The sequence below is a fragment of the Rhinolophus ferrumequinum genome, chromosome 2 (assembly GCF_004115265.2).
Source record: "Rhinolophus ferrumequinum isolate MPI-CBG mRhiFer1 chromosome 2, mRhiFer1_v1.p, whole genome shotgun sequence".
Lineage (NCBI taxonomy): Eukaryota > Metazoa > Chordata > Mammalia > Chiroptera > Rhinolophidae > Rhinolophus > Rhinolophus ferrumequinum.
The window spans coordinates 68389360-68415536 of record NC_046285.1 but is presented as its reverse complement, the minus strand read 5'-3'; positions in this window follow the sequence as shown (position 1 = coordinate 68415536).

Below are 26177 nucleotides of genomic sequence, written 5' to 3'. Positions count from 1 at the left end.
TATATTTCAAGAGTTACAGAAATTACACAAGGTCACAGAAGTGTTTGATAGAAGTGCCAGGCTTTCAACTTAGACGTGCTCTTTCTACTACACATTTCTTCCTTTGGTGAGCCCTTTCTCCCCAAAGAGACAATAGGTAACTTTGTGTCCAGTCAGTGTTTTCTTCTTTATCTTTTATTGTGTTTAATAGTGCATAGCACAAAGTAAGTGTGCCTTTAGGCTAACTAAAGTACAAATGTAAACATACGCTTGTAATAAACATTATTCTTGGATTATATTACTAGGTTCATCAAAGTTCTCATTCCAGGTCAATTAATGAGAAAAGAAACATCTCAGAAACATGTATTAAACTGATGAGAGAAAAGTATATATGTATTTCTGTATACAATTGTCCTTGAAATAAAATGCTGTGCTTTCCAAAAAAAAAAAAGTGTATATATATATATATATATGTGTATATATATATATACACACATATATATATATTCTTTATTTCTGAAAAGAAAGAAGAAATTCAGGTGCTTACAATAAAAAAGAACTGATAAAGTGACTCTGAAAAGCATTAACTAAAGCATAAATTCAGTAGCCAACTAATAAATTATCTAATACAGCTCTCTGTTTAAATTGATCACCTCTGTTTTTTTGATTAATGAACAGGAAATGAGCTTTGACTGTTAGGCACCTGGATGAGGAGCCCTGGGTTCAGCTTGTCAGAGGTCTTAACCTGCGGAGACCCCCCTGGTTACACTAGGTTCACTCGATTGAGGTAAGTCATAATTACTTTAATTAGAATGTAGGACTTCTACTCTTGAATCAACTTTAAATAAGATGAGTTAACATAACTGTACAATGTGTCAATAGCGGCTAATTCTGGGGAAAAAAAAAGAATGCAAGCATTATTCTGTTGCAAAGTCTTATGTATTCCAAATTCTACTCATACATTTCATGGACCTGAGCCCATTTTCTTTGGAGAGTATTATCTAAATATGTTAATTTCTGTGTGACTGTTGACATTGGTACAATTTTCTTGCCTTTGTGACATCAATTCGTTTTTATAAAATTATACATTTTATTATAAGTTATCAAATTAATTACTCTCACTTTTTAGTTTACGTTGGTCCACTGACTTTCTTTAAAAGCGACAACAACAATGCAGTTTGTGCTACGATGCTACAGGTCTTTGCATTGCTTATTTATTCCAAGTTTATAGAGATCTGTTGACTTTTTGGAACATCTCTTTGTATATGGCCACGCATAGATCGTGAACTTCCATTTAGGCATTAGAGTTTGAACACATGTTCTAAAGGGAGTTTTAAACTCTCTGAAGCTCTCCTCTTTTGGGAGGATGATGCCAGTGTGTGAATAGAATACTTTTTTCTGTAGAGACTAGCTGCTGTCAATATTCAAATGCTGGTTCAGGCTCACTGTAAAACTTTACATGGCGTGGATGATACAAAGGTCCCAAAGATAGGACAGAATCCAGAGCTAGGACATCTGTGCAGACCCAGCATGGCCACCAACACACTTCAGGAACTTGGATGTACCCGGTTAACTTTTTGAGCATTTCTTTGGTTTTGAATTGAAGGGGTTAGAGTAAATCATGGAAGAGTGACACATTCATGTCCTTTGAAGATCAGGCTTATAATGGATATGTATGACTTGACTGGGAGTGAGAGAGTAGGGAGTGTTGAACCTGTGGGGAAAAGACTGTGTCCCTTGTAAAGCCATTCAAATTCAAGCATGTTGAAGCTGGTAAATCATGTGGCGTGTGGACCGAACTTGGCTGTTGGATTGAATAAATTCTAGGTCATTTCCAACTCAATATATGGTTTTCAATTTTGTTACCATATAAAACACAATATTGCTTAGAGTCTGTTGAGCTCTTTGTGTTCCTTTTCATGTAGTTTTTGGTTTGAACTTCCTTTAGAAGTATATAGTAGAATTGAGGGAAAAGTGATTTTTTGAACATAAAATACTTATACGATTCATCAGTTTAATACTTTCTTCTGAGATATTTCTTTTCTCATTAATTGACCTGAAATGAGAACTTTGACTCTAGTAATATAATCCAAGAATAAAATCTATCCTGTAAAGTAGTAGTTAGCACTTTCTCACTGAATAGGCATTTTCACTAAAACATCATTTGGGCAGAGAAATGAGAGTCATACACAATGTTTGGGACTATTTTTATGATTCTTTAGAAAGCACTTAAAAGTTCTAGTTTCTTTTGATTAATATTTTAATGCAAAGGCTATTTTATATAGAAAAAATTTAAACTGGTACGTAAAAGAAGTGTATTTTCTAACAATGTTTTAGCTCTTTTTATTTTTCTGTTTATAGTGATGACATATATTTATTTCTTTTTATCACCTTTCACTGCCTTTCAAACTGTGATTTTAGCTGAGACAATAAGTGCATTTTATCAGATGCTAATGGCAATTAGGCAACAAGCCCAGTGGAAGATGGGAAGAGGGCCAAGTCAATATACTCTAGGGGTCTTCTGTATTCTCTTTGGCTCAATTTAAATCAGAATTTATGTCTACTAGAAAATTGAACTCATGATTGTAGAGAGCCACATGTGTTACCACAGTGACAAATGGAGAATTAGAAGGACCTGGAATTTTTATGCCTTTATTTGGGCCCTTCCAATAGCTTCTTTCTTTATACTTCTGTAGCTTTTCATTTCATGAGCATAAGCATTTGTAGATGAATTTAAGTTACTTCAGGTATGACCAAGTTTGAGAAGGGGTGTATTTGTGAGGTGTGCTCTATCGTGATTATAAACTGTTACTGCCTTAAGATATATAATCTCTAAGTAATGTTTTCAGAGCCTTCGCATTGGATGTTATAATCCAGCCTTGTTGTAATGATTTTAAGTATTTGCTGTCCACTTCTTTCATAGCCAGGTCAAAACTAAAGTGCTTGGATCTTCATGCTTACACTGATTAGACCTGGTTACATCTGCTCCTTGATGGGCCCACAGTGTCTGACATTAACCATAAGTCTCAGCTCTTTTTTACAAACATCCATGGTGCCTTCTGAAGTCTCCACATATTGCAGAAAATATGAATAAATATAGAAAGGAAGACGTTAGTAGATATGATTTAAGGTAAGCCATACAGGGAGGCTTTCTAATGATGCTATGTGTGTCCTATTTCCTTGTTTTGGGGAATCACGTTGTAAGAAGAGGAAAAAAAAAAAAACAGTGTGTCTAAGCATTTTCTTTATTCTTGTTAAGAAAAAAATTCATATGTGTTTATCTTCAATGCTTTGGTAACAGAATATATGGACAAAGTGGACATTTAAAAAACAAACTCAGTTATTATTTTTCTAGGCTTAGAGAATTGATAACAGGGATGTCTGATCCATTGCTTAGCTCAAATTCCTAATGTGAAAGTAAAATAATGTTAGTTTCTAAATTGAGATAATTAATTGCCACCTTTCTTGTATGTACACCTCATCAGTGGTTCTGAAACTAAGAACTTTCAGACTTGAATTCCTTTCATACGAAAAATGATGCTCTGATATGCACTTAATATAAGTTCACCTTTAGCATTTGGCACTTAGTAGTCATGGCTTTCAAATGAAGTGTTTAATTGCAATCAAAGTGCCATTGTTTTTAATAATGCAGAAAGAATGTGTATGAACTAAATTTTTTTTTTAACACGATAAGACCGTGGAGTCCGGAATACTGTAGCTCCTGTGTGAATATTGCAGTTGTTTGAAAAACTTTGTAAAATATTCTTATTATCAAAATCCAATTTAAGGTTTAATGAAGCAGTAAAGTCGAGATGTTCACAAAGAAACCAGAATAATAGCATTAAAAATTTAGCCATAGTTTAGTACGATCTAACCAAAATTTTCTAGTCAATTAGATTTCGCTGTGTTAACCAGTGATAAACTACAAAAGTAATTAGAAATCACAAATTAGTGAGTGGCCGGATGCTGGAACTTGTTAAAGGCATTTTATACTGCCTAAGGATTTGCCACCCATTCTTGGGTCTTTTTAAACCAAAGTAGATCAATTATCACAATTTTTATTTTTCTTGAAAAGGTTCTCTCTAAACTATTTAGTAAATGTGATTTGTCCCAGAACTTACTCTCTACTATTTTATTTCCCTTAAGAAGATACAAGACTAAAATAAGTAAATAAATAAATAACCAAAAACAAACAAACAAAAAAGTAGTTAAATGACCTAACAGAAGAAATTCAACAACAGAAAAAACCCTACTATCATACACATCCTTAGAACACTGAGGAGCTGTGCCTTTCTAATCCAGTGGGTTTAATCAGAATTTTTCTGATATTATAATACCTGTACAAGGGAGAAATAGGGAAGAACGCTAATGGTGGAGTCTTGGACTTTTCATCTTCCCCCAATGTAATTTCATCTACACAATGATTTTCTAGTTACTGTACTCAGCATATTAGCTTTGTTATGAAAAGACTCATAATCTACACGCATAACCTTATTTCATTGCACTTGGATTCAGTATGCTTTGCAGACATGGCATTTTGTATAAATTGAAAGCTTGTGCCGAGCAAGTCAACTATTTTTTCCCAATAGCATTTGCTCATTTCATGTCTTCCTGTCACACTTTGGTAATTCTTTCAATATTTCAAATTTTTTTATTATTATTATTATGTGATGGTGATCTTTGATGTTACTGGGGCAAGACCCTCAACCAGCAGAAAGATGAGGACTCTCTGAAGACTCAGAGGATAGTACTTTTTAGCAATAAAGTATATTTTAATAAAGGTATGCCCATTATTTTTTTAGACAATAATATAGCACTCTTAGTAGATTACAATATACATAGCTTTTACATATATACATGCATACATACATACGTACATACATACGTACATAACAGACTACATAATTTTTTATGCACTGGGAAACCCAAAATATTACGACTTGCTTTATTGTGATATTCACTTCATTGCAGTGGTCCGGGGATAAACCCACAGTATGTCTGAACTTTTTCTGTATTTCTTTTAAAATACATTTAAATAAAATCATTCACATATTTTTGGTTTACACTATATATATATATATATATATATATATATATATGTGTATATATATATATATATGTGTGTATATATATATATATATATATATATATATATATATATATATATATATCATGCACTTAACTAATATAAAATCCATAAAAACAATTTAAATATAATAAATACTGAAAATGTATAGTATTATTTCTGGTAAAAAGGTAATTTTTGTATTATTAAAATCTATCCTTGAAGCTGAAATTATATTGTTACTTTTTATATTTTCTTTATGTATGTTGTATTTCTCTCAGAAGACAAACTTGAAACAGTTTCCTTTTTAAGAAATAAAATAAAAGAAATTTATTCATATAAGGCATAAAAAGTCAGTCATTAAAGAGGTAAGTGATATTACAAAGGGAAGAACCCAATCATCAATGTTTTAGCTCTATTAAGAAATCAAAGTTAGATATCTCCTGCCTAATTTCGTAAGTTTTTTGAATATTTTGCATATAGCTTTTGATATAAATTTCAAAGATACCAATTTTTAGCTATATTAACCAGTTTTGGCACGAATTTATTTAGCACTTGATTCTGAAAATTATGTTTACACAAATGGCTTCATTTCCTTATACAACTGAAATTAATCTGTAACATTTCTCTGCAATTTTGACACATGGTCTCTTGTTAACTTACATGGTGTGAATTTCATACTTGTGTATATATTCTTGTCCTTGAAACATCTTTTTATTTTTATATTTATCATTCCAAGAGAACTATTTCTAAAATTGATTTTTTTTTCAAGGTGCATGTTCACCTTTTAAATGAAAGTTTGTTTGTATGGCTGCAAAACTGATTTTCTTAATTTTCTTACTCTCTTACATATCAAATATTTCCACTCTATGTAACATGTTAAGATTTTTAAAAGCACTTTTAAAATTTTATAAAGCCAATTGCATACATACATTTTTGATGAGCTTATTATATGACAGATGCTGTATTAGATACTGAAGAAACAAAGGTAATTATGCTAGATTATATTCCTTCAGGATGTTCAGTGTTAAGTGGGGATGGAAATGATAACAACATAGTGTGAAGTTGTAGTGTGAACGTTTAAAACGTAGCACAAAGGTGGAAGTGATTTTTTTGTAACCCCCAAATACGTATTTTCAAGCCATATCAATCCTTTGATTTCAGATCTAAGTATTAGGGCGATCAACTTTTTAGACAGCTAACCTGGACAGCTACAATGCCAGTCAAAAAAACAAACAAACAACGTATCATAACATAGTGTGACATGTAGTTCTTATAGTCATGTGTGTTGGTACTTTAACATTAAAATATGAAAAACAGGTCAAAATTTATTTGAAATTACATATTATTTGTATTTATTTTTCTATTACATAATTGCTATTATTCAAATGATACAGAAGTAGAATAGTTCAAAGTGGTAATTAGTACTACTTAACGGGACTAATTAAACAAGTAATATATGTAAAATATAGTGTTTTCATAATGCTTTTTTGTTTCATTCTCTCCTCTGATGCACAACTTATTTTAACGATTTTTGAACTTTTATTGGATATTTAAATATTGTAGACTACATATATTACACATTCCTAAGATAAATAAATTTGAGATTATAAGTGGAGAATGTAAATGCAAAAGGACTAATATTACCTATTTTTTTATAAAATAACAATGGCATGTTTCTTTCTATCCCATGGTACAATAGGACATTTTTATTCTTTTTGTTTCCTTTTCTAATAACACTTCTATGAACTGCAGGCTGTCTTTAGTTCATCCTTCTTTACTTTTAATAGTAAAACTGAATAGAGTCACATATAAAATTTATTTTGATTTAAAGATCTGCTTTTAACAAGCCCTTATTACATTGGTTCCTGGTATCAGCCCAATGCAGTACCATCAAGCTAAATATCCTCTCAACAAAATGATCTAATTACTTATGATTTCACTTCCTAGCAGTGGCAGGTGTTTAAATCTGTTAGAATTAGATTTCAGATCTCTGTATTTACTTTATTATCTACAAGCTTGTTTTGGTAGGTCAGCTGTTTGTCAACCAGGTCATTTGCTTTTATAAATTGACCTATAGGCTATTTCTGTTTAAAATATCCATCATTTTTTTAAAACTTCACAGCACACTTTATGGTACCATGAGTTAAATCTTTCTTTTGCAGAGATAATGGTTTTAATGTACAGAGATTTGTACTTACAAAAACAAATTTGGTCCCAACTCTTTTAAAAATGGTATATATTAAAGACTTCAACTGGCTGAACCCATGTGGAATGAATAAGAAAAAAAAATTGTATTTCAAATAAGTTACAGTCTTAGTAAATAAATGAGAAAGTCCTCTTTAACATGGCTACACTTTTCTGCTGATATTTTTTTGAGTTTTGAGGTTGTGTGTTTTTTTCCCAACCTAAATACCAAACAAATGAGGTGCAGTCGATTCATTTTTTTCTAGATTCCTTATAGCTATTCAGAGTTCATCAAACAGATTTAGAGAAACAATACATGAACGTCTATTTTATTTTAATTCTTTTCTTCATTCTCATCTTCAGTGTGTTTCAAAATTAGAGAAGAACATTATTCTTGTATTTTTTTCTTACGTTGAAAAAAATTATGGGAGGCCAACATTTTAACAGTCATTTCTATGCCTAATGATGATGGCAAGCCATGCTGTAGGCATATGGCTAAGGAGGATATATTTTTTCATTTCTATAAAGTCCAAAGTCTTATTAAGTACTTCTGCACTTTCTGAGAAAACTGAAAAATAATCAGACACTTTTATTATGGACTTTTCAATATCACAGGTGGGCATATTACACCCCTTTTAGCAGTGTTGTATACAAGGTGTGCAGAGCATTTAGCAGGTAATACCTTCACATTTTCCTTGGTCAGAAGTTTATCGGCTGATGGGGATGTGTCAAAGTTTACATTCACACTGTGTGCCAGGTGTGCAGACACATGACTGTTGTAGTCTCCCCACTGGCCTTCCAAGACCTTAAAGTCCTAATCCCTGGAATTTGGGAATAATTTATGTCACAGGAGGATTGAGGCCGCAGATGACATTGAGGTTGCTAATCAGATGACTTTAACACAGGAAGATTGTCCTTGATTATCCAGCTGAGTCCAAAGTAATCAGCAGGGCCCTAAAATGTGGAAGAGGGAGGCAGAAGAGTCACTGCCAGAGAGATGTGATGTATGAGACTCGACCAGCTATTGATCACTTTGAAGATGTGAGTAGGCCACCAGGCAAGGGATGGAGATCACCTCTTGAAGATGGAAAAATCAAAAGACGCTCTCTTAGAGCCTCCAGAAAGGAACTCAGCCTAGATAGTACCTTGACTTTTAGCCCTGAAAACTTGATTTTTTACCCACTTATATCCGTTTCATAATTCGTATCTCCAGAACTCTAGGATGATAAGTTTAGGTCATTTAAAGGCACTAAGTTTTTGGTAATTTATTACAGCAGCAAAAGAAAATTACAATGGTCAGAGCCTAGTGTTTATTTGGACAAGATATCAGCACAGCATTCTTTGTTTTGTGTTTTCTGTGGTTTCCCACTATCCTCATGAAAATCCACAAGATGATTTGAAACTCCATTTTTCAAATCACCTAACAACTAGAGGGAAGATTTTTCACATTGTTGATGTAATTCAATACCTCACTTGATACACTGTAAAAAGCATGACTGTTAGTAAGGTCTAACAAAATCAGGTCTACACAATAATGGGACAATACACCTAGTATCCAAATTGCTCCTTTTGTTTGCCTACATCATTGCAACCTCTGAATCTGGAAACGTAACTTTTTTCATTTTTATCAAATAATCAAATAGATGTAAGATGTATGTTTATTTTCGTGGTGTGCCCACAAGCTAATGCAATGGCTATTTTTGACTAAGCATTGACGTCTTTTGGTAAGATGAAAAAGCATTTGACTGATTGAACAGTACTTTCCTATTTCATCTAGGACTTACAGTATATAGACTCCCTATGTCCTTTCACATTTCCTTTTCCACCATGCCCCATCCAAAATTCCTTTCTGCCTGTTGTGTAGAATGCTCTGTTTTGGTTACTAATATCCCTGATCCAAATGAGCGTGTCTTTTTATCTGTCATTAAAATAATATGGTTATCTGGGTTATGCTGACATTGGTCTTTTAATCATTCTCATTTCATTATCTGAAGTCTTAGAAAACACATTCACAGTATTCACAATGTTGAAATTAAACTAGCTTTACCTGAATACAAAGCACACAGCTAATTCACAGGCAAAGTCAAGAACAACTTTTAACGCTCATGATTATAATGCACTTAGGTTGCACACATAAGTCACATCACTTAGATTGATGCAGTGATGGATGTTCCATTATTAGGAACTACAGATTATGTTTGCCAATATCAGTGGTTGGGGGAGAAAAATCACAACAACAGCTACTAAAAGTAGATAATCTATGCCATATCCTTTTAAAACTAAATAAATTGTTACTTTTTTTTTTTTTTTTTTTTTTTGGCTGCTGAATGGAATTTGTACTTTTTCTCTAAACTCCTGTACTCATTGTTGAAAACTGGGGAATTTTGTATCCTGAAGAGGGGTTTCCTGGGATGTAAGAATTTTAGTGCTTAAACCTGAATAGTGACAGGTAAACCTGAATTGTTCATCACCTTAACACCAGTAAAGTTTTAGATATAATTGGTCCTCAACATACCTAAAACTTAGTCTTACTTCCCATATACATGCTTACAGTATTTTTTCTATCTTGGTATATTGCACTAAATTTTTCAAACCAGAAACATAGAAATCATAATATTGACTCTTTCTCTTAACCCTTTTTCCAATAATTCACTAAGTCCTATGACATATTTTAAATTCTTTTTCATTTTATTTTCTGAAAATGAAATGTCTTTCCATGCTTAAGAAAATTATAAATATGAAAAGGTAAACGGAGAAAAGTCTGTCTGTTTCCACCTTGTCCCCAGTCTTTCCAGTTTTCACTGGAAAGGCTAGGCTAAAGCAATAATCACTTATTAGTTTCAAATGCATCTTTATGAATATAAATGCAAACACGATACCATTTTTATTGTTTCCTTTGGAAATAATCACTGCAATTTGAAAAAGGGAATAATGAGTGCCGTATAGCAGTCAGCGGTCCCTAAAAATTCTGAAACGCATCTGGGTAAATATGTACCCTAATACCTTGAGGGTAAGACAGTCACCTTAAATTAGATCCTGGTTCTGCTCTTTAGATACAGCTCCAAGAAGAGATCAATGGCAGGATAGAAAGCTGTGTGTGTGTGTGTGTGAGTTTAGAGTTGTTTATACCCCTCCTCTCCTAGCCATTGGTTATCCTTTGTCTGTTCCAGCAAAGTGACTGCTATGGACTAAAATTGTCTTCCCCTAAAATTCATAAGTTGAAGCTTTATCTCCCACTGTGATGGTATTTGGAAATGGGGCTTTTGAAAGATAATTAGGTTCAGATGAGGCCACTAGGCTGGGAACCTTGTGATGGGATTATTGTCCTTATAAGAAGAGACCCCAGAGAGCTTGCTTCCTTTCTCTGTCTAGTATACATCCACTGCACCGCATAGCAAGGGAAGGCCCTGTGAGGCACAGCAAGGATGCAGTCACCTGCAAACCAAGGAGAGACCTCTAACCAAATCCTGCCGGCACCTTGATCATGGACTTCCAGTTTCCAGAACTGTGAGGAATAAATTCTTGTTGTTTAAGCCAATCAATTTGTGGTATTTTGTTATGACAGCCTGAACTGACTAAGACAGTGGAATTCCATGTCTTTTATTGAAGCCTCTGCTATCTGTTTTGTCTTTTTCAAAGTAGTAAAACAAAAAAAATTAGTTTTTACCATGATAGTCATTCTAATGGGAGATTGCTGATATATGGAAAATGGAGGGGTTTTCTTATAATTTCTTTAAAGTATACTTTTTTAAAATTCATACGAAGAAGAACATACAGAGGTATAGTAAAAATATGAGGTTAGAAAATATAATTAAAATATATTAAGTTTCCAATTCAGAAATTATTACTTAATATGATTAAGTAACTTCTTAGAAATTCATGATTCCCGTGTGAATGAAGATTGCACAGTGTGAAAGGAGGACAGCATATTTCCACACATGCAAAATTACAGAGTAATTTTTTTTTTTAAGATTAGAAATTTGGATTTGCTTACTTAACATTAAAGTGTATTTCAGAATAGGATGGGTTAAATTATGAATATCATTGAAGAGCTTACTGTGGGACTAACCCCTATAATTGTGATTTTTAATTTTTATTTCAATCCTGTCCATTCCGGGGATAAGACATTCTCATTAATACTGATAGCCTTTTTATGTTTTATATCAATTAGTCCTCACTACCATTCTTTGTGAAAGGTTTTGTTATTTTCATTTTGCAACAAGGAAAATGAAAGTATGAAAGGGTGGATGGACCCAAATTTATATAACTAGATTGTGGCAAATATAAGGTTTAAATTAGTTTATGCCCTTAACCACTGACTTATATAATTTTTGAGTATATAACTAATGAGTTCCTCCATCGGATCAAAAATCCAGTGTAATTAACATCCAACAAACTTCCGTTTTTCTCCTAATGATCATCTCGATACAATTTTGCGAAATACCAAATATAATCTTCAACAACAACAAAAAAATTAGCTGCCTCTATTTTGCTTATGTCCTAAATACAGAAATCGTCTTCCTTTGAATGATCCAGTTCTGTATATCACCAAAGAATATAACAGAGCAAGACACATGGTAGGTTCTTGAGAGAAACAGGACATTGTTCCTATTTCCAGTGACTATTAGAAATTCTTTCTTACAACACTTATTTTATGAAACCGTAACTTGAATAGTTCATCCATGATTTCAGTAATCCTTAAGGAATTTCATCAGATTTAAGACATTTACCTGATATCTAACAGTTAGAATTTCTAATCAAAATACTGCTTCTTCACAGTTATTTTTCGGTGCTTGTAATCCCACTTGCTGGTAATGTCCCAACTATGAACCTGCACGGCCAGCTCTCTGCTGTTGCAGTTTCTGAGCAGGGACTTTGTTCATCGTTCCATTGTGCAGGCGGAGGTTTTAAGTCTGCAGCTTGCTGTGTTTATTGATCTATTTCTTAATAATTCCATATCAGGCAATCACACGATTCACGAATGGTCTGGGAGGGAAGAAACAGGTATTACCATCAGTGGGAGACTGAAGTAGCCATGCATTTGGAGGCTGTCCTGAAGGTTTTAGCCATGTCTGTGGCACACTGAACGATTGTGAAGCACCGCAGTAGGACTTTTAAACAAATCAAAGTGACACCTTTGTTATTCCAAAATACAAGTGTTTCTTTAAGGAATCATTTTGTATTTGCCTTAAGGTTGCTTTGCCCTTCAACTTGAATAGGGTATGACCTTTTTTACGTCCAAATTAAGTGTTTCACAAAGCAGTATTCTGTAATGTTCAGTCTTTGCTCTCAGATGTGCTTTTCCCATTTCACGGTCCTACTGAGTTTCTGGACGTGTACTGTATATTCTGGGCCAGGCAACGTTCAGCTATTCTGATGTCACCTCTGCTCCATCTACTGGAATAATCATTTTTACTATGTACACTCTTTAGCAAAATCACTATTTTTATAATGGCTTTTAAAGGACGTTTGTCAAAAGCATGGTGCCAAAGAGCATTCAAGTTATTTAGTTAAATTGAGAAATCTCAGAGCAGAATGAAGATGAAGCTATTAAATTAACCCTGTTCTGTTGTACTCACATGCACACAGCCAGCAGTCTTCTGCCATGGGAGACAGAGTACTGCTTTGCACTGAGGGAGAAACGGAGGGAGAAAAGGGCAGAGAAAGTAGGTGAATTTTGACATGAAACCAGTACTGCAGTGTACAATGTGCTCCGGTTCCTGATCTCTTAGCCACAGTGAGTTCTTTGTTCTCAGACGTGGCCTGACCTCTCATGTCTCTTGGCCTTCCTTCTTCTTTCTTCTTAGAGCCCCGTTCTCAACCTTGCTTTCTTGGAAAACTCCCATGTCCTATTCTTCAAGATCCTTGACAGTTCCATTATGTGTTTTCTGATACCCCTAGGTATCGTCTCTATGCTCTAAAGCACCTCCAATGCATTTCTGTTTTAGCATTTTTCACAAAGGGATTGTCTGTGTACCTATCTGTCTTTCTTCATTAGATTCTCAACTCCTTGAAGACAACAGAATGTTATTGTTACTGTTACTTGTCATCGACTGCTTTTGCTAGGGAGGAGAAATCCCAATACTTGGAGGCCACTTCTCTTGCAAAGTGCTTGGATTTAAGTACTCAAGTCCAGAGAAGTTATGACACAGCACCTTTGTTCTGCATAAAAATAGTTGCAAGATTTGGGGTAGGAGGTGGCAGCGAGATCAAGTATCATGATACCGTGGCTGAGACAGCCAATGAGCAGGGCCGGGCTTAATGGAGCGAGTGGGCCATGGTGACGGGCACTTTGGTTAGATGCTTAGCCAGAGAGACATTGTCAAATAGACATGAATTAGGAGTATTTTGGAAATGGGAGCTTATGGCATCTGAGATGTTCACCTTCTCTCTGGATTTTCTACAAAATATTCAGTATCTGTTGTTCACCAGTGGTTTTGCTGCTCGGGGAGATTTGCGGGGGGACGTGAGAGATGTTATGGTTTTCCTCAAGTCTGGCCTGGGGAAAAAGCAGAGATAATATGTCTGGGGATAGACATATTCTTCTGCTTACAGTGAAAATCTCATGAGTAGCAGAATACCCAGGACATGATGGTACTCAATGAATGAATTATTAAGGGAATGCATGATGGATTCTTAGCAAAATGCAGGAGGAGACAGTAGAGTAATTGATACTAACTTTTTTATTTCCCAGAAATTGAAACTTCTTTAAAGTTAGCAAGGAAGGGGAAAGGCACATATAGCCTGAAGAGTTACTACCATTATTCTTTGTAGCTGCAGAAATCAGAGGTCTACAGGTTGGCACTGAGGGTGCCGACCACCTACCTTTAGAGCTCAACAGTCCCAAAAGGACTAGCAAGAGCCCCTGTCCTGGCCCATTTTGGTCCCCAAAGGAGACAACCACAGTGCCTCAGTTCCCCATTTTAGAATCTTGTCTTTCCCTTTCGATGAAACATCGATCTCCCCAGGGTGTATCTAATATATATCTATCTTTTCAAGGATGTGGCATGATTTAGTGGAAGACAATGGAGGTCATATCTGCATCCTTGTGCCAACACTTTCTCACCATCATTAATTACCTTCAGAGTAATTAATGGAATAATAACATGTAAAATTAAATCGAGCCAGGGATACAGTAGATGCTCAATGATCTTTCTCTTTCCTCCTTCGTCTGTCATCCATACCCATGGAGTATGAAGTCCTCAGTAATATTCCAAGGGTAAATGTGGACAGAGTGGGTGAAGTACATGGAGCAAGAACAATTCAAGATAGCATCAAGTACACAGGATGAGTGCCTGAGAAAGGGCCTCGGGCTTAGAAGGCATAAATCCCCCTTTCTCACTTTTGCCTCAGGTTTGCATTTGGCGTAGACTTTTGCCTTGTTATAATCAGCTTCTTGATAGCAGAAGGAAGTCTGTCCAGTCCCTGCCTCAACTATGTAGCTTGCTGTCAACTTAATGTTTGTGTCCCCCTAAAATTTACTTGTAGAAATCCTATCCCCCAAGGTGATGGTACTAGGAGGTGGGGCCAATGGGTGGTGACTAGGTCATGAGTGTACAATTCTCATAATTGGGATTAGTGCCCTTATGAAAGAAACCAAGGAGAGCTAGCTCGCTCTTTCCACCATGTGGGGACACAGAGATAATTGCTGAAAGAGAGTCCTCACCAGACAGTGAATCTGCCAGTGCCTGGTTCTTGGAGTTCCCAGCCTCCAGAACTATGAGACATTTCTGTTGTGTCTAAGCCAAAAAGTCTGATACTTTGTTACAGCAACCTGAACAGACTACGCGTAAGACAGAGATGTCTCCAGATTGTTAAATGGCTTAACGGTCTTGTAATATAGATGAATATTCAGTCTGTCTAGGATGGGTTTAACAAGTTATTCTCATTTGGATCATAAAACAGCATATATGTATATATATATTTTCATACTGCTGCCTCACTTAGTTTCAAAAAAGAAATTTGAACATTTTACAATGAGATTAATTGCTTGTTTCCTACTGGGCCCTATCCAGACTGTTTTCTTTAGGAATAAAATGCTTATGTCTATCATTTATAACAGGTTCTAGAAAAATTTGTGTGAAAATAATTATGCCAGCAAACATTCTATCTACTTAGTGTAGAAGTAATTCATCCGCATATTTTTTCTGTTGTCATTAGAAAACATTAGATTTGTTTCTCAAGAAAGTAAGAATTAACTAGAAAATCTGTTTTGCATTTGTGCTACCAAATTTTTTTGTGTTATTTGGTATCTGGCGTTAGTCTACTATTTGCATTATGTTTTTAATGGATGTGTGCAATGCTGTTGTTATATTTGCGTTCAGTCAGTTTACCTGGACTTATTCAGATGTTTTAAATGTATCTGTTTTTAGAGGAGGAAAAAAGATCATGAATCCTTTTCACAATTTGCATGAAAGATCCAGATACAAATTTATTTGTTTGTGAAAAATCTTTCTGTGCTTTTTAAGAGACAAAATTCCCCTTTTCTACTCAGATGGATTTGAACATGGTGTGTTGCCTTATTAATTGGTCAAGATACAGTTATAAAGATGCTTGTGTTTACTGCTTAAAATTTTTTATTAGGTTTTAGAAAAGAACATGCAAAAGTTAGAGAAGCAGGATTCTGTGTATTACACTTTGATGGCTTAGAGTTTCAGTGAAGATTAGTTTTCAATTAAAGCAAATTTTTATCATTAGTGAACAGATCTGTCAATAGAAGTTTACAAGTAGGACCAGACAAAGCTAGTAACATGTTTTTTCTTCTATACTATAAAATACATTAATAACTTTGATTTGACTGATGCTTTATGGCCTAGAAAACATTTCAAGTGTATCTTCTTATAACCTCTAATCCCCTGTGAAGTGGATAGAGCAGGCAATAATTTTCTTCCTATTTTGCGCTCAAGGAACCTGATTCTCTGAAGGGTAAAGCTGTAGTGCACAGTGAGAGAGCTGCAATCGGAGCCCGTAGCCTTCCCATTCCAACGTCTTCCCTACGTCTCCATGTTGGGGAACCCTACACATGGCATCCCCACGGCCAAGGTGCAAAGAAGCCTTCCCACGCAGGAGCTGCCATAGTAATTCTGCAGTGCAAGATAAAAGACAGGTGAAATTTCTAACCCAAGGGTAAATACCTTGGCTGGTTCACTCACACAGAGAAATCATTCACTTATTCAGTGTGGAACTATGATATGGGCTGTGGGCAATACAGATAAATGAGCCGCAGATTTAGTGTGATCCTTCATTCGTTTTTTGAATTATTTGTGGTGGAAAATTTAATTACGCAGTTGTGTATAACATCACCAAGAACAGGCCGCAAGGCTTTGTCAGGAAGGCAGCTACATGTTTAACATGTGGACGGACTCTGGGTGGCCTCTGCCAGGCTCTTGCTGTCACTATTGCTGCTTTCTTGGTGTAGGTTAAGTTGATGATGCAGCCATTGATAAAATATTTTTGGCTATGACTTGAGGTTGGAAATATTATGAACATGGGCTTCCATTCCTGTTTGAGAAGAAATTTTCCCATCACGGCTAATTAAATTATACATACTAATTTTGAATTCTATTCTATTGTCTAAGTTGTTTTTCAAATGTACTTCCAAGTTTGCTCTTGTAATTGTTCAAGTCCAGTAAACAGGGACAAAGAGAAAAGAAATGATTTCTTTCCTAGGCGGACCTAGTCTGTGATCTCTTAATTCTTAATGATCCTCACACAGCTGATAAGTACCCAATGGCTCTTCATGGGTCTTTTAAAATAACCTTCTCTTTCTAATCTCAGATCCTAAATCCTCTCCACAGCAGTGTGCACTGCAGTCTGTCACGTAGTCTCACATGTCACATTGTCTTAAATCCCTCCCACTTCTAAAGAAAATAGTTGTTCTAAAAGTTTGGTGCTATACCACAATCCATTTTCAACTGGTTAGCAGTATCTGCTATATAATGATAAGTGAATTTGGTTATTCTCATTTGAAAAATTTCACGAAACCCCTGTTTATGGATTATTTTATTACAGCTGCTTGATATTTTTCACATTGATTATAGTTGGATAAACTCACATCCCGCAAGTTTGAAATGTAATTAGAAGTCTGTAAACTCCTATTTTAAAAGAAACCCCTTAATGTGGAATAAAATATATTTTAATATCTCATAGTAGAAAAATAGCAAATGAAAACTTATTACGTAACATGTAAAATACATTGTTTACAATGTTCTAGAAACAAATTTTAGGAGTGTCAGCTGCTTAGAACATGTGTCAATGGCCATATATATATTTTGATTTGTGTAACAGAATATGAAGAATCCTGTTATATTTGAATTCTGTGTTCTGTTTTGAGCTTTGCAGGTAAATATTATGTTTCATATTTTAGAAAATTTCACATCACTGAGTCTGTATTTTCCAAATATATAGTTACATCATGTATTTTTTAAAGCCCTGTTGAATTTTTCTATTTTTTAATGAAAGGGCATATTGAATCTGGAGGAAATATTCTTTCTATACACATATCTTCTAATTTATTTGAGACCTCCTTATATACATACATGTATTGAAACAACTGTGAGGTCATTTTGTTATGTGAAAAGCATTTTTCATTTGAAAGTCTGACATTTAACATGGAGTAATTTGGAAATAAACTTATGTAATGATATTGAGAAAGGGAAACAACTGAGACATTTTTGAAAGAAAATAATTTGTAATTCAGTATATTGTGAAGAGGCATCCACGAGCCTTTTCCCCCGTTTTGTGAGAGGTAGTAAACAAAGGAGAAGGTGGCAAATTGGGAAGAGAGTGGATAAGAGTTTCATAATTGAAACAATTCTTATAATAACCATTGCGACTATTTGAAATTAAGTGCCTTCCTAAAAATTATTAGGAGCTAAGTCAAATTTCTCTTTTTTAATTTGCCCAGTATTTAATGCGGAGGGAGATAACTGTCACATGATTGTAGTAATACTGCCAGGATAGAGGGTTATTTCTTCTTTGATTTAAATCTTGAAATGATTATTCAGGCTTCCAAACTTTCTTGGATTACTACCACTTGTCTTGGCTAGATGACCTGACACAGTACAGTTTAAGCTTTTGATACATGGCAAAATGAGACAATGTCTTTTGTTTTCCTTATTTATAAACACCTGGAGAATGCAATCTAAGGATATTTTTAGATAGCTTATCATAGTAATTTATTTATGCTCTACTTATTTATGGTTGTAAACAAGGCATAATATGGCTTTGATTTAGTTTGTCTTCCTGACCTTTTGATGGAAATTTCTAAAGCTTTGCATGAAGAACACTTGAAATAAACATCACTTACATGTGCAAATCGGATAATTGCTCACACAGCTACCTACCAATTAGTCACTTATTGATGCAATTAACTGGATGTACAGCTAATTTTTGGTAAAAAAAAAAAAAATATATATATATATATGTGTAAAATAGATAAATACATATAAAAATAAATAAATATATATATATGTCAGTTGCAAATAAGGACAGCCAAAAATCTGGCTTAGTGATTAGTTTCACTTAGAATAAGAAATCCTCATTCTCAGGCAAATGTTAGAGTTTGAACATAATTTTATGTATCGACAGTAGTATGCAAAAATATGGTCATTTGTTCTGGTTTTACATCGTGGTATTGCTGGCTCAGATCTTGGAGGTAATAATTGCTTTGAAAAAATGTGGGTAATTTTCATGCTACCTCTTTTTTTCCCTATTTTATTTCATTTCACTTTATTTAATTTATTTTTTGTGCAATTATTGTTTCAGCTTTATTGAGGTATAATTGCACACAAAATTGTAAGATGTCTAAAGTGTACATAATGATGATTTGATATACATAATGAAAGGGTTCACCCCTGTTTAGGTAATTCGAACATCCATTGCCACATTTGTTTATTTATTGAGTGTGAGAAAATTTAAGTTCTACTTTTTTAGCAAAAGTCAGTTATACAATAGTGTTATCAACTATAGTCACTATGTTTTACATTAGATCCTCAGACATTATTCATCTTATAACTGAGTTTTTATCCTTTTGCCGACCTCCCATTATGTTCCCCACTCCCCATCACTGGCAACCATTTTCCTATTCTCCGTTTCTATGAGTTTGACTCTATATTTTTTTCAGATCTCACATATACACATAAGTGATAGAATGCAGTAGTATTTGTCTTTCTTTTTTTTACTTATTGTACTCATTCATGTTGTTCAGAATGGCAGAATTACTTTCTTTTTTCCGGATGAATAATGTTTACTTATAAACGGATATATATAAATATGAGATGTGGTGAATGCTTAAATTAAAAAAAAATAATACAGTAAAAGATACATTGTCATTAGTCCCTCTCAAAATACTCCCCCTCACTTCGAACACACTTATTCCATTATCCTTGTCATTTTCTGAAGCAGTTCTGGAAGTCCTCTTTTGTGAGTGTCTTTAGTTGCACTGTCGTGGCTGCCATAATGTCCTGAATCAATTCAAAACATTCACCTTTCATGGTCATTTTGACTTTGGGGAAGAGCCAGAAGTGGTGCCGATCCAATGAATAAGGTGGATGAGGACACACCGTAATGTTTTCACGTGACAGAAAATGCCATATACCAGAAGCGATATGTGACATGGAGTGTTGTCATGATGGAGGATGAAATTGTTTGCCCATTTCATGTTAATGCATTGTTCATGATCCATGATTTACCGCACAATTTTAAAACACCTTTTCTCAACTATATCTCACACACAACTGACTGCACCGAATAAGTTGGAACTTGTCACACACTGTTACTAAGTTTCTATGTGCCGCTTCGTGTATTGAAGATCCCTGCCTTTCTGTTGGGTGGCACTCAGCAGCAGGATTCACAGTATTTGTTGATCACAACAGAAAGGCTCTGTGTCACATACCAGTTCTGGTACAGCAATTTCTGTCAAATAAAAACATTACTGTGTGTCCTCATCCGCCTTACTCACTAGATTTGGCACCATGTGACTTCTGGCGCTTCCTCAAAGTCAAAATGACCATAACAGGTAAATGTTTTGAATCGATTCAGAACATCATGGCAGCCACAATGGCACAACTAAAGACACTCATGAAAGAGGACTTCCAGAACTGCTTCAGAAAGTGACAAGAACGATGGGATAAGTGTGTTCGAACGGGAGGGTGGTATTTTGAAGGGGGATTAATGGCAATGTGTCTTTTACTGTAATATATATTTTTTTAATTTAAACGTTCTCCGTATTTTTTAATCACAACCGATATACAGAGGGTGCCAAAAATTGTATACACATTTTTGAGAAAGGAAAAATCTCTATTAAAATTATGTTGATAGCAACCACTTTGAGCACCTCTTGTAATTGCAAAAGTCAAATGTGACTTGCATTCATCTTTTGTTATTGGTATATATTGAGTATTTCAATTAAATACAGTTTTTTTTTCTTTCTTAAAATATGTACAGTTTTTTTGGAATCCTCTGTGTGTGTGTGTGTGTGTGTGTGTGTGTGTGTATTCTTTATCCATTGAAGGACATGCATGTTGTTTCCATGTCTTAAGTACCATGAATAATGCTCAATGGACATATGGATACATATATCATACAAATAAATGTTTTCAAGTATATATCCAAAAGAGGGATTGCTGGGTCATAAGGTAGCTCTATTCTTAACTTTTGAGGAACTTCCACACTGTTTTCCATAGTGTGTTATCCAATTTACATTCCCATCAGCAGTGTACGAGGGTTCCTTTTTCTCCACATAATTCCCTACACTTGTTATTTCTTGTGCTATTGATAATAGCCATGCAAATAACCAACACTATTTATTGAAGAGACAATTCTGTCTGAATTGTATATTCATAGCTCCTTCATTGTAAATTAATTGACCATACATGATGAGTTTATTTCTGGGCTCTGTATTCTGTTCCTTTGATTCATGTGTATGTTTTTATGCCGATACCATACCATTTTGATCACTATATCTCTGCAATATAGTTTTAAATCAAGAAATGTGATACCTCAAGCTTTGTTCTTCTTTCTCAAAATCGCTGTGTTTATTTGGGGTCTTTTTTGGTTCCATACAAAATTTAGGATTGTATTTTCTATTTTTGTGAAAAATGTCTTTGGAATTTTGATATTGATTACTTACATTTATAGGCAGTTTTAAGTAGTATGGACATTTTAACAATATTAATTTTTCCAATTTATGAAGACAGATATGTTTCTATGTATTTTTGTCATCTTCTGTTTCTTTCAATAATATCTTACCATTTTCAGTGTACTGGTCTTTCACTTTCTTGGTTAAACTTTTCCCAGGTATTTTCTTCTTTTTGATGCAATTTTAAATGGTATTCTTTTCTTAATTGCTATTTTTTATAGTTTGTTATTATTGTATTTAACATAACTTTTTCTATATTGATTTTGTATCTTGAACTTTACTGAATTAATTGTTTAGTTCTAATAGTTTTTTGGTAGAGTCTTTAGGATTTCTATATGTAATATCACGTCACCTGCAAATATGCATAGTTTTACTTCTTTCTTTCTTATATGGATGCCTTTCATGTTTAATTTGCCTAATTGCTCTGGAAAGGACTTCTGGTACTGTATTGAATGAGTGGGAAAAATGGGAATCATTGTCTCATTCTCATTATAGACTAAAAGCTTTCACCTTTTTCACCATTGACTATGATGTTAGCTGCTGGCTTATTATAGATGGTTTCTATTATGTTGAGGAACGTTCCCTCTATAGCCACTTAGTTGAGACCATTTATCAGGGATGGATGACGGATTTTTCAAATGTTTTTTCTGAATCTTTTGACATAAACCTGATTTTTATCCTTCATTTTGTTAATGAGGTGTGTTACATTGATTGACTTGCCAATGTTGAACCATCCTTACATCCCTGGAATAAATCCCACTGGTTATGGTACAGTAGTACCTCGGTTTTCGAATGTCTCCGTTGATAAACATTTAGGTTTACAAATGCCGTAAACCCAGAAGTGAATGCTTCGGTTTTCGAACACGCCTAGGAAGTCGACCATGTCAGGTAGCTTCCGCTGAGTGCAAGATCCTGAGGCCTAGCTGTCAGCTGTTTTTGAACATTTCAGAACTCAAACGGTCTTCTGGAAAGGATTATGTTTGAAAACCAAGGTACCACTGTATTTAATTCTTTTAATGTGCTGTTGAATTTAGTATTTCTTTCTTTTTTTCTTTCTTTTTCTTTTTTTTTTTGAGAATTTTTGCATCTATATTTGTCAGGGATACTAGCCTGTAGTGTTCGTTACGTGTAGTGTCCTTACCTAATTTTGGTTTCAGGGTAATGCTCACCTCATGAAATCAGTTTGAAAGTGTTCCCTCTATTTCTATTTTTGAAAGAGTTTGAGAAGGATTAGTATTAATAATTCTTTAAATACTTGATAGAGTTCACCAGTGAAATCATTTGGCCCTGGACTTTTCTTTGTTGGGAAGTTTTTAATTACTAATTCAATTAATCAGTCAATCAATTGATTCAATATCCTTACTAAAAATTATCTCTTCAGATTTTCTATCTTTTTATGATTTAGTCTTTTAGGTTGCATGTTTCTAAGGATTTATCTATTTTTTTCTAGGTTATCCAATTTTTTGATGTATAATTACTCATGGTAGTCCATTATGGTCCTTTGTATTAATGTAGTATTAGTTATAATGTCTTCTTTTTAATTTCTAATTTATTTATTTGAGTTCTCTCTGTTTTTTCTTGAATCTAGCTAAAGATTAGTCTATGTTACTTAGCATCTTCAAAAAATCAGCTTTTCATTTTATTTTTATTTCATTGTCTTTTTAGTCTCTATTTCGTTTATTACTGCTGTGATCTTTGTTGTTTCCTTCCTTGCACTAACTTTGGGCTTCATTTGTTCATTTTCTTTTCCTAGTTCATTGAGGTATAAAGTGAGGTGTTTGAGTATTCCTTTGTTCTTAATATACATGTTTGTTACTGTGAACTTTGCTCTTAGAACTGCTTTTGCTGCATAGCATAAATTTTGGTATGTCATATTTCCATTTTTATTTGTTTCAAGATTTTTTTATTTCTCCTTTGAGTTCCTCTTTGATCCACTAGCTGTTCAGAAGCATGTTGTTTCAAGACTACGTATTTGAGTATTTTTCAGTTTTCTTCTTGTAATTGATTTCTAGTTTTATGGCATTTTGATTTGCAAAGATGCTTGGCATGATTTCAATCTTCTTATATTTATTAAAACTGGTTTTGTGGCCTAATATATGACCTATCCTGGAAAATGTTCCATATTCACTTGAGAAGAATGTGAATTTTCCTGCTTTTGGATGGAATGCTCTGCAAATATCTGCTAAGTCCATCTGGTCTAACATGTCATTTAAATCCAAAGTTTCCTTATTGATTTTCTGTTGAATGATCTATCCAATGTAGAAAGTGAGATACTGAAGTTCCTTATTATTGTTATTTTGCTGTGTATTTCTCCCTCTAGGTCTGTAATATTTGCTTTATATGTTTTGGTGTTCCTATGTTGGATGCATATTTACAAATGTTATATCTTTTTTAGATTGACCCCTTTTATATACTGATCTTTTTTGTCTCTTATTAGTCTTTATCATAATGTCTATTTTATCTGATATAAATATAGCTACTCTAGTTTTCTTTTGCTTTCCATTTGCATGAAATATCTTTTCCCATCACTTTACTTTCAGTCTGTATGAGTTCTTACATCTGAAATGAGTCTTTTATAGGCAGCATATTGTTGGATGCTATTTTATTTTTTATTCTTTTAGCCACTGCATATCTTTTAATTGGAGAATGTAGTCCATTTACAAAGTAATTATTGTCAGACATTGACTTAACTATTACCATTTTAATAATAGTTTTTGGCTGTTTTATGATTCCTTTCTTTCTTCTCTTACTCTCTCCTTTTGTAATTTGGTGATTTTTCTATAGTGCTTAGATTTCTTTCTCTTTCCTTTTGTGTGTCTACTATAGATTTTTGCTTTGTTGTTATCATGAGGTTTACATAGAACATTTTATAAATCTATTTTACTTGTAAACTAATAACTACTTAACTTTGAATACATGTTGAAGCTCTACATTTCTTTACTCTCCCACCCCCACATTTTGTTTTTGATGTCATAATTTACATCATTTTACCTTATATATCCATTAATAAATTAGTATAGTTATAATTATTTTTAATACTTTTGTGTTTTAATGTAATACTGGATTTATAACTGATTTAACCACTACCATTACAGTATTAGAATATTTTGATTTCAATTATATATTTACGTTTACAAGTGTAATTTATACTTTCACATGTATTCTCATTACTGGTTAGTGTTCTTTTATTTTAGTTTTAAGAAGTCCCTTTAACCTTTTTGGTAAGTCCATTTAGTAATGATGAATTCCTTCAGCTTTTGCTTCTCTAGAAAATGTTTTATCTCTTCTTCAATTCTGGACAACTTTGCTGTGTAGAATATTCTTGTTTGGCAGTTTTTTTCTTTAAGCACTTTAAATATATTATGATATTCTCTTCCGATCTGCAAAGTTTCTGCTGAAAAGTGTGCTTATAGTCTTATGGGGGTTCCCTTGTAAGTAACAAGTTTTTATTATTTATTCATTATTTTTTGCTGTTTTTAGTAGTCCTTATTTTTAACTATTGAGAATTTAATTATAATGTGTCTTGGTGAGTGTCTCTTTGAATTCTTTTTCTTTAGAACTCTGTAACTTTCCTGAATCTCTGTAAGTTTCCTGTTTCTTATCCCCAAGTTAGGGAAGTTTTCAATTGCTATTTCTTTGATTAAGCTTTCTGCCCCTTTCTTTCTTTCTTTCTTTCTTCTCTTTCTGGGCCTCCTATAATGCAGATATTGATCCCTTTGATGCTATCCTATAAGTCCCATAAGCTATCTTCACTATTTTTCTTTCTCTTTACTTTTTGCTTCTTTGATTGGATGAATTCTACTGCTCTGTCTTTGAACCCTTTGCTCCTTTCTTCTACTTGATCTAGTCCGTTGTTAAACACATCTAGTGTGTTTTTCAGTATAGTATTGTATTTTTCAGCTCTTTGATTTCTGTTTGGTAGTTTCTTATGTTTTCTGTCTTCTGTTGAAATTCTCACTTTGTTCATACACTGTTCTCATGACTTAAGTGAGCATTTTTATGACCATTATTTTGAACTCTTTATCAAGTAAATCTCTATATTCATTTCATTAAGTTTTGTTTCTGGATTTTTATCTTGTTCTTTTGGTTGGGACATATTTTTTGTTGTTTCTTTATTTTCCTTGGCTGTCATTGTTGGTTTATGTGCATGAGATAAACCAGCCACCACTCTAGTCTTGATGGAATGGTCTCAACTAGGAGATCAATATTACTTTTCAGCCCAGCCTTAGCTTTCGTTCATCTCTCAAACCTTTGTGATTTTCCCAGCTGACTTTTTATTCTTAGTAGGTCTCAGGAGGTGAGGGTGTGTCAAGATCTATTTTGATGTGGGCATTTTCTTGTTTGCCCAATGTATAGGAGTTAGTCATATTGTTTCTGAATTTCATTCAGGTGGAATTGCTTCATCTGTAACTGTAGATTAGGTGTGTCCATGGGACGAGGTGAATTCAGGAGCCTTCTATGTTGTTCTCTTGAATCAGAACTTATACAGTTTGCCACAGTAGTTCTTGGTATTTCATGGTCAGTTTGTGGGTATGAAACTTGGCAGAAGGTGAAACTGCAAGTTATGGCAAGCCTCTGTGGTTTTATGCTGCCTCTTAAGTTTTAACAAAACTCACATAAACCTTTTATTTTATTTCTTTATCTGTAAAATGAGAGCTCACAAGGTAATTATTAAGAAATAATAAGTCAATTAAAGCATACCATTATCATAATGATAGCCATCATTTACTGACCTGGTTACTGACTACTTGGTACTCCATTAAATAATTAATATACATTATCTCATTTTCATTCTGTCTGCAATCT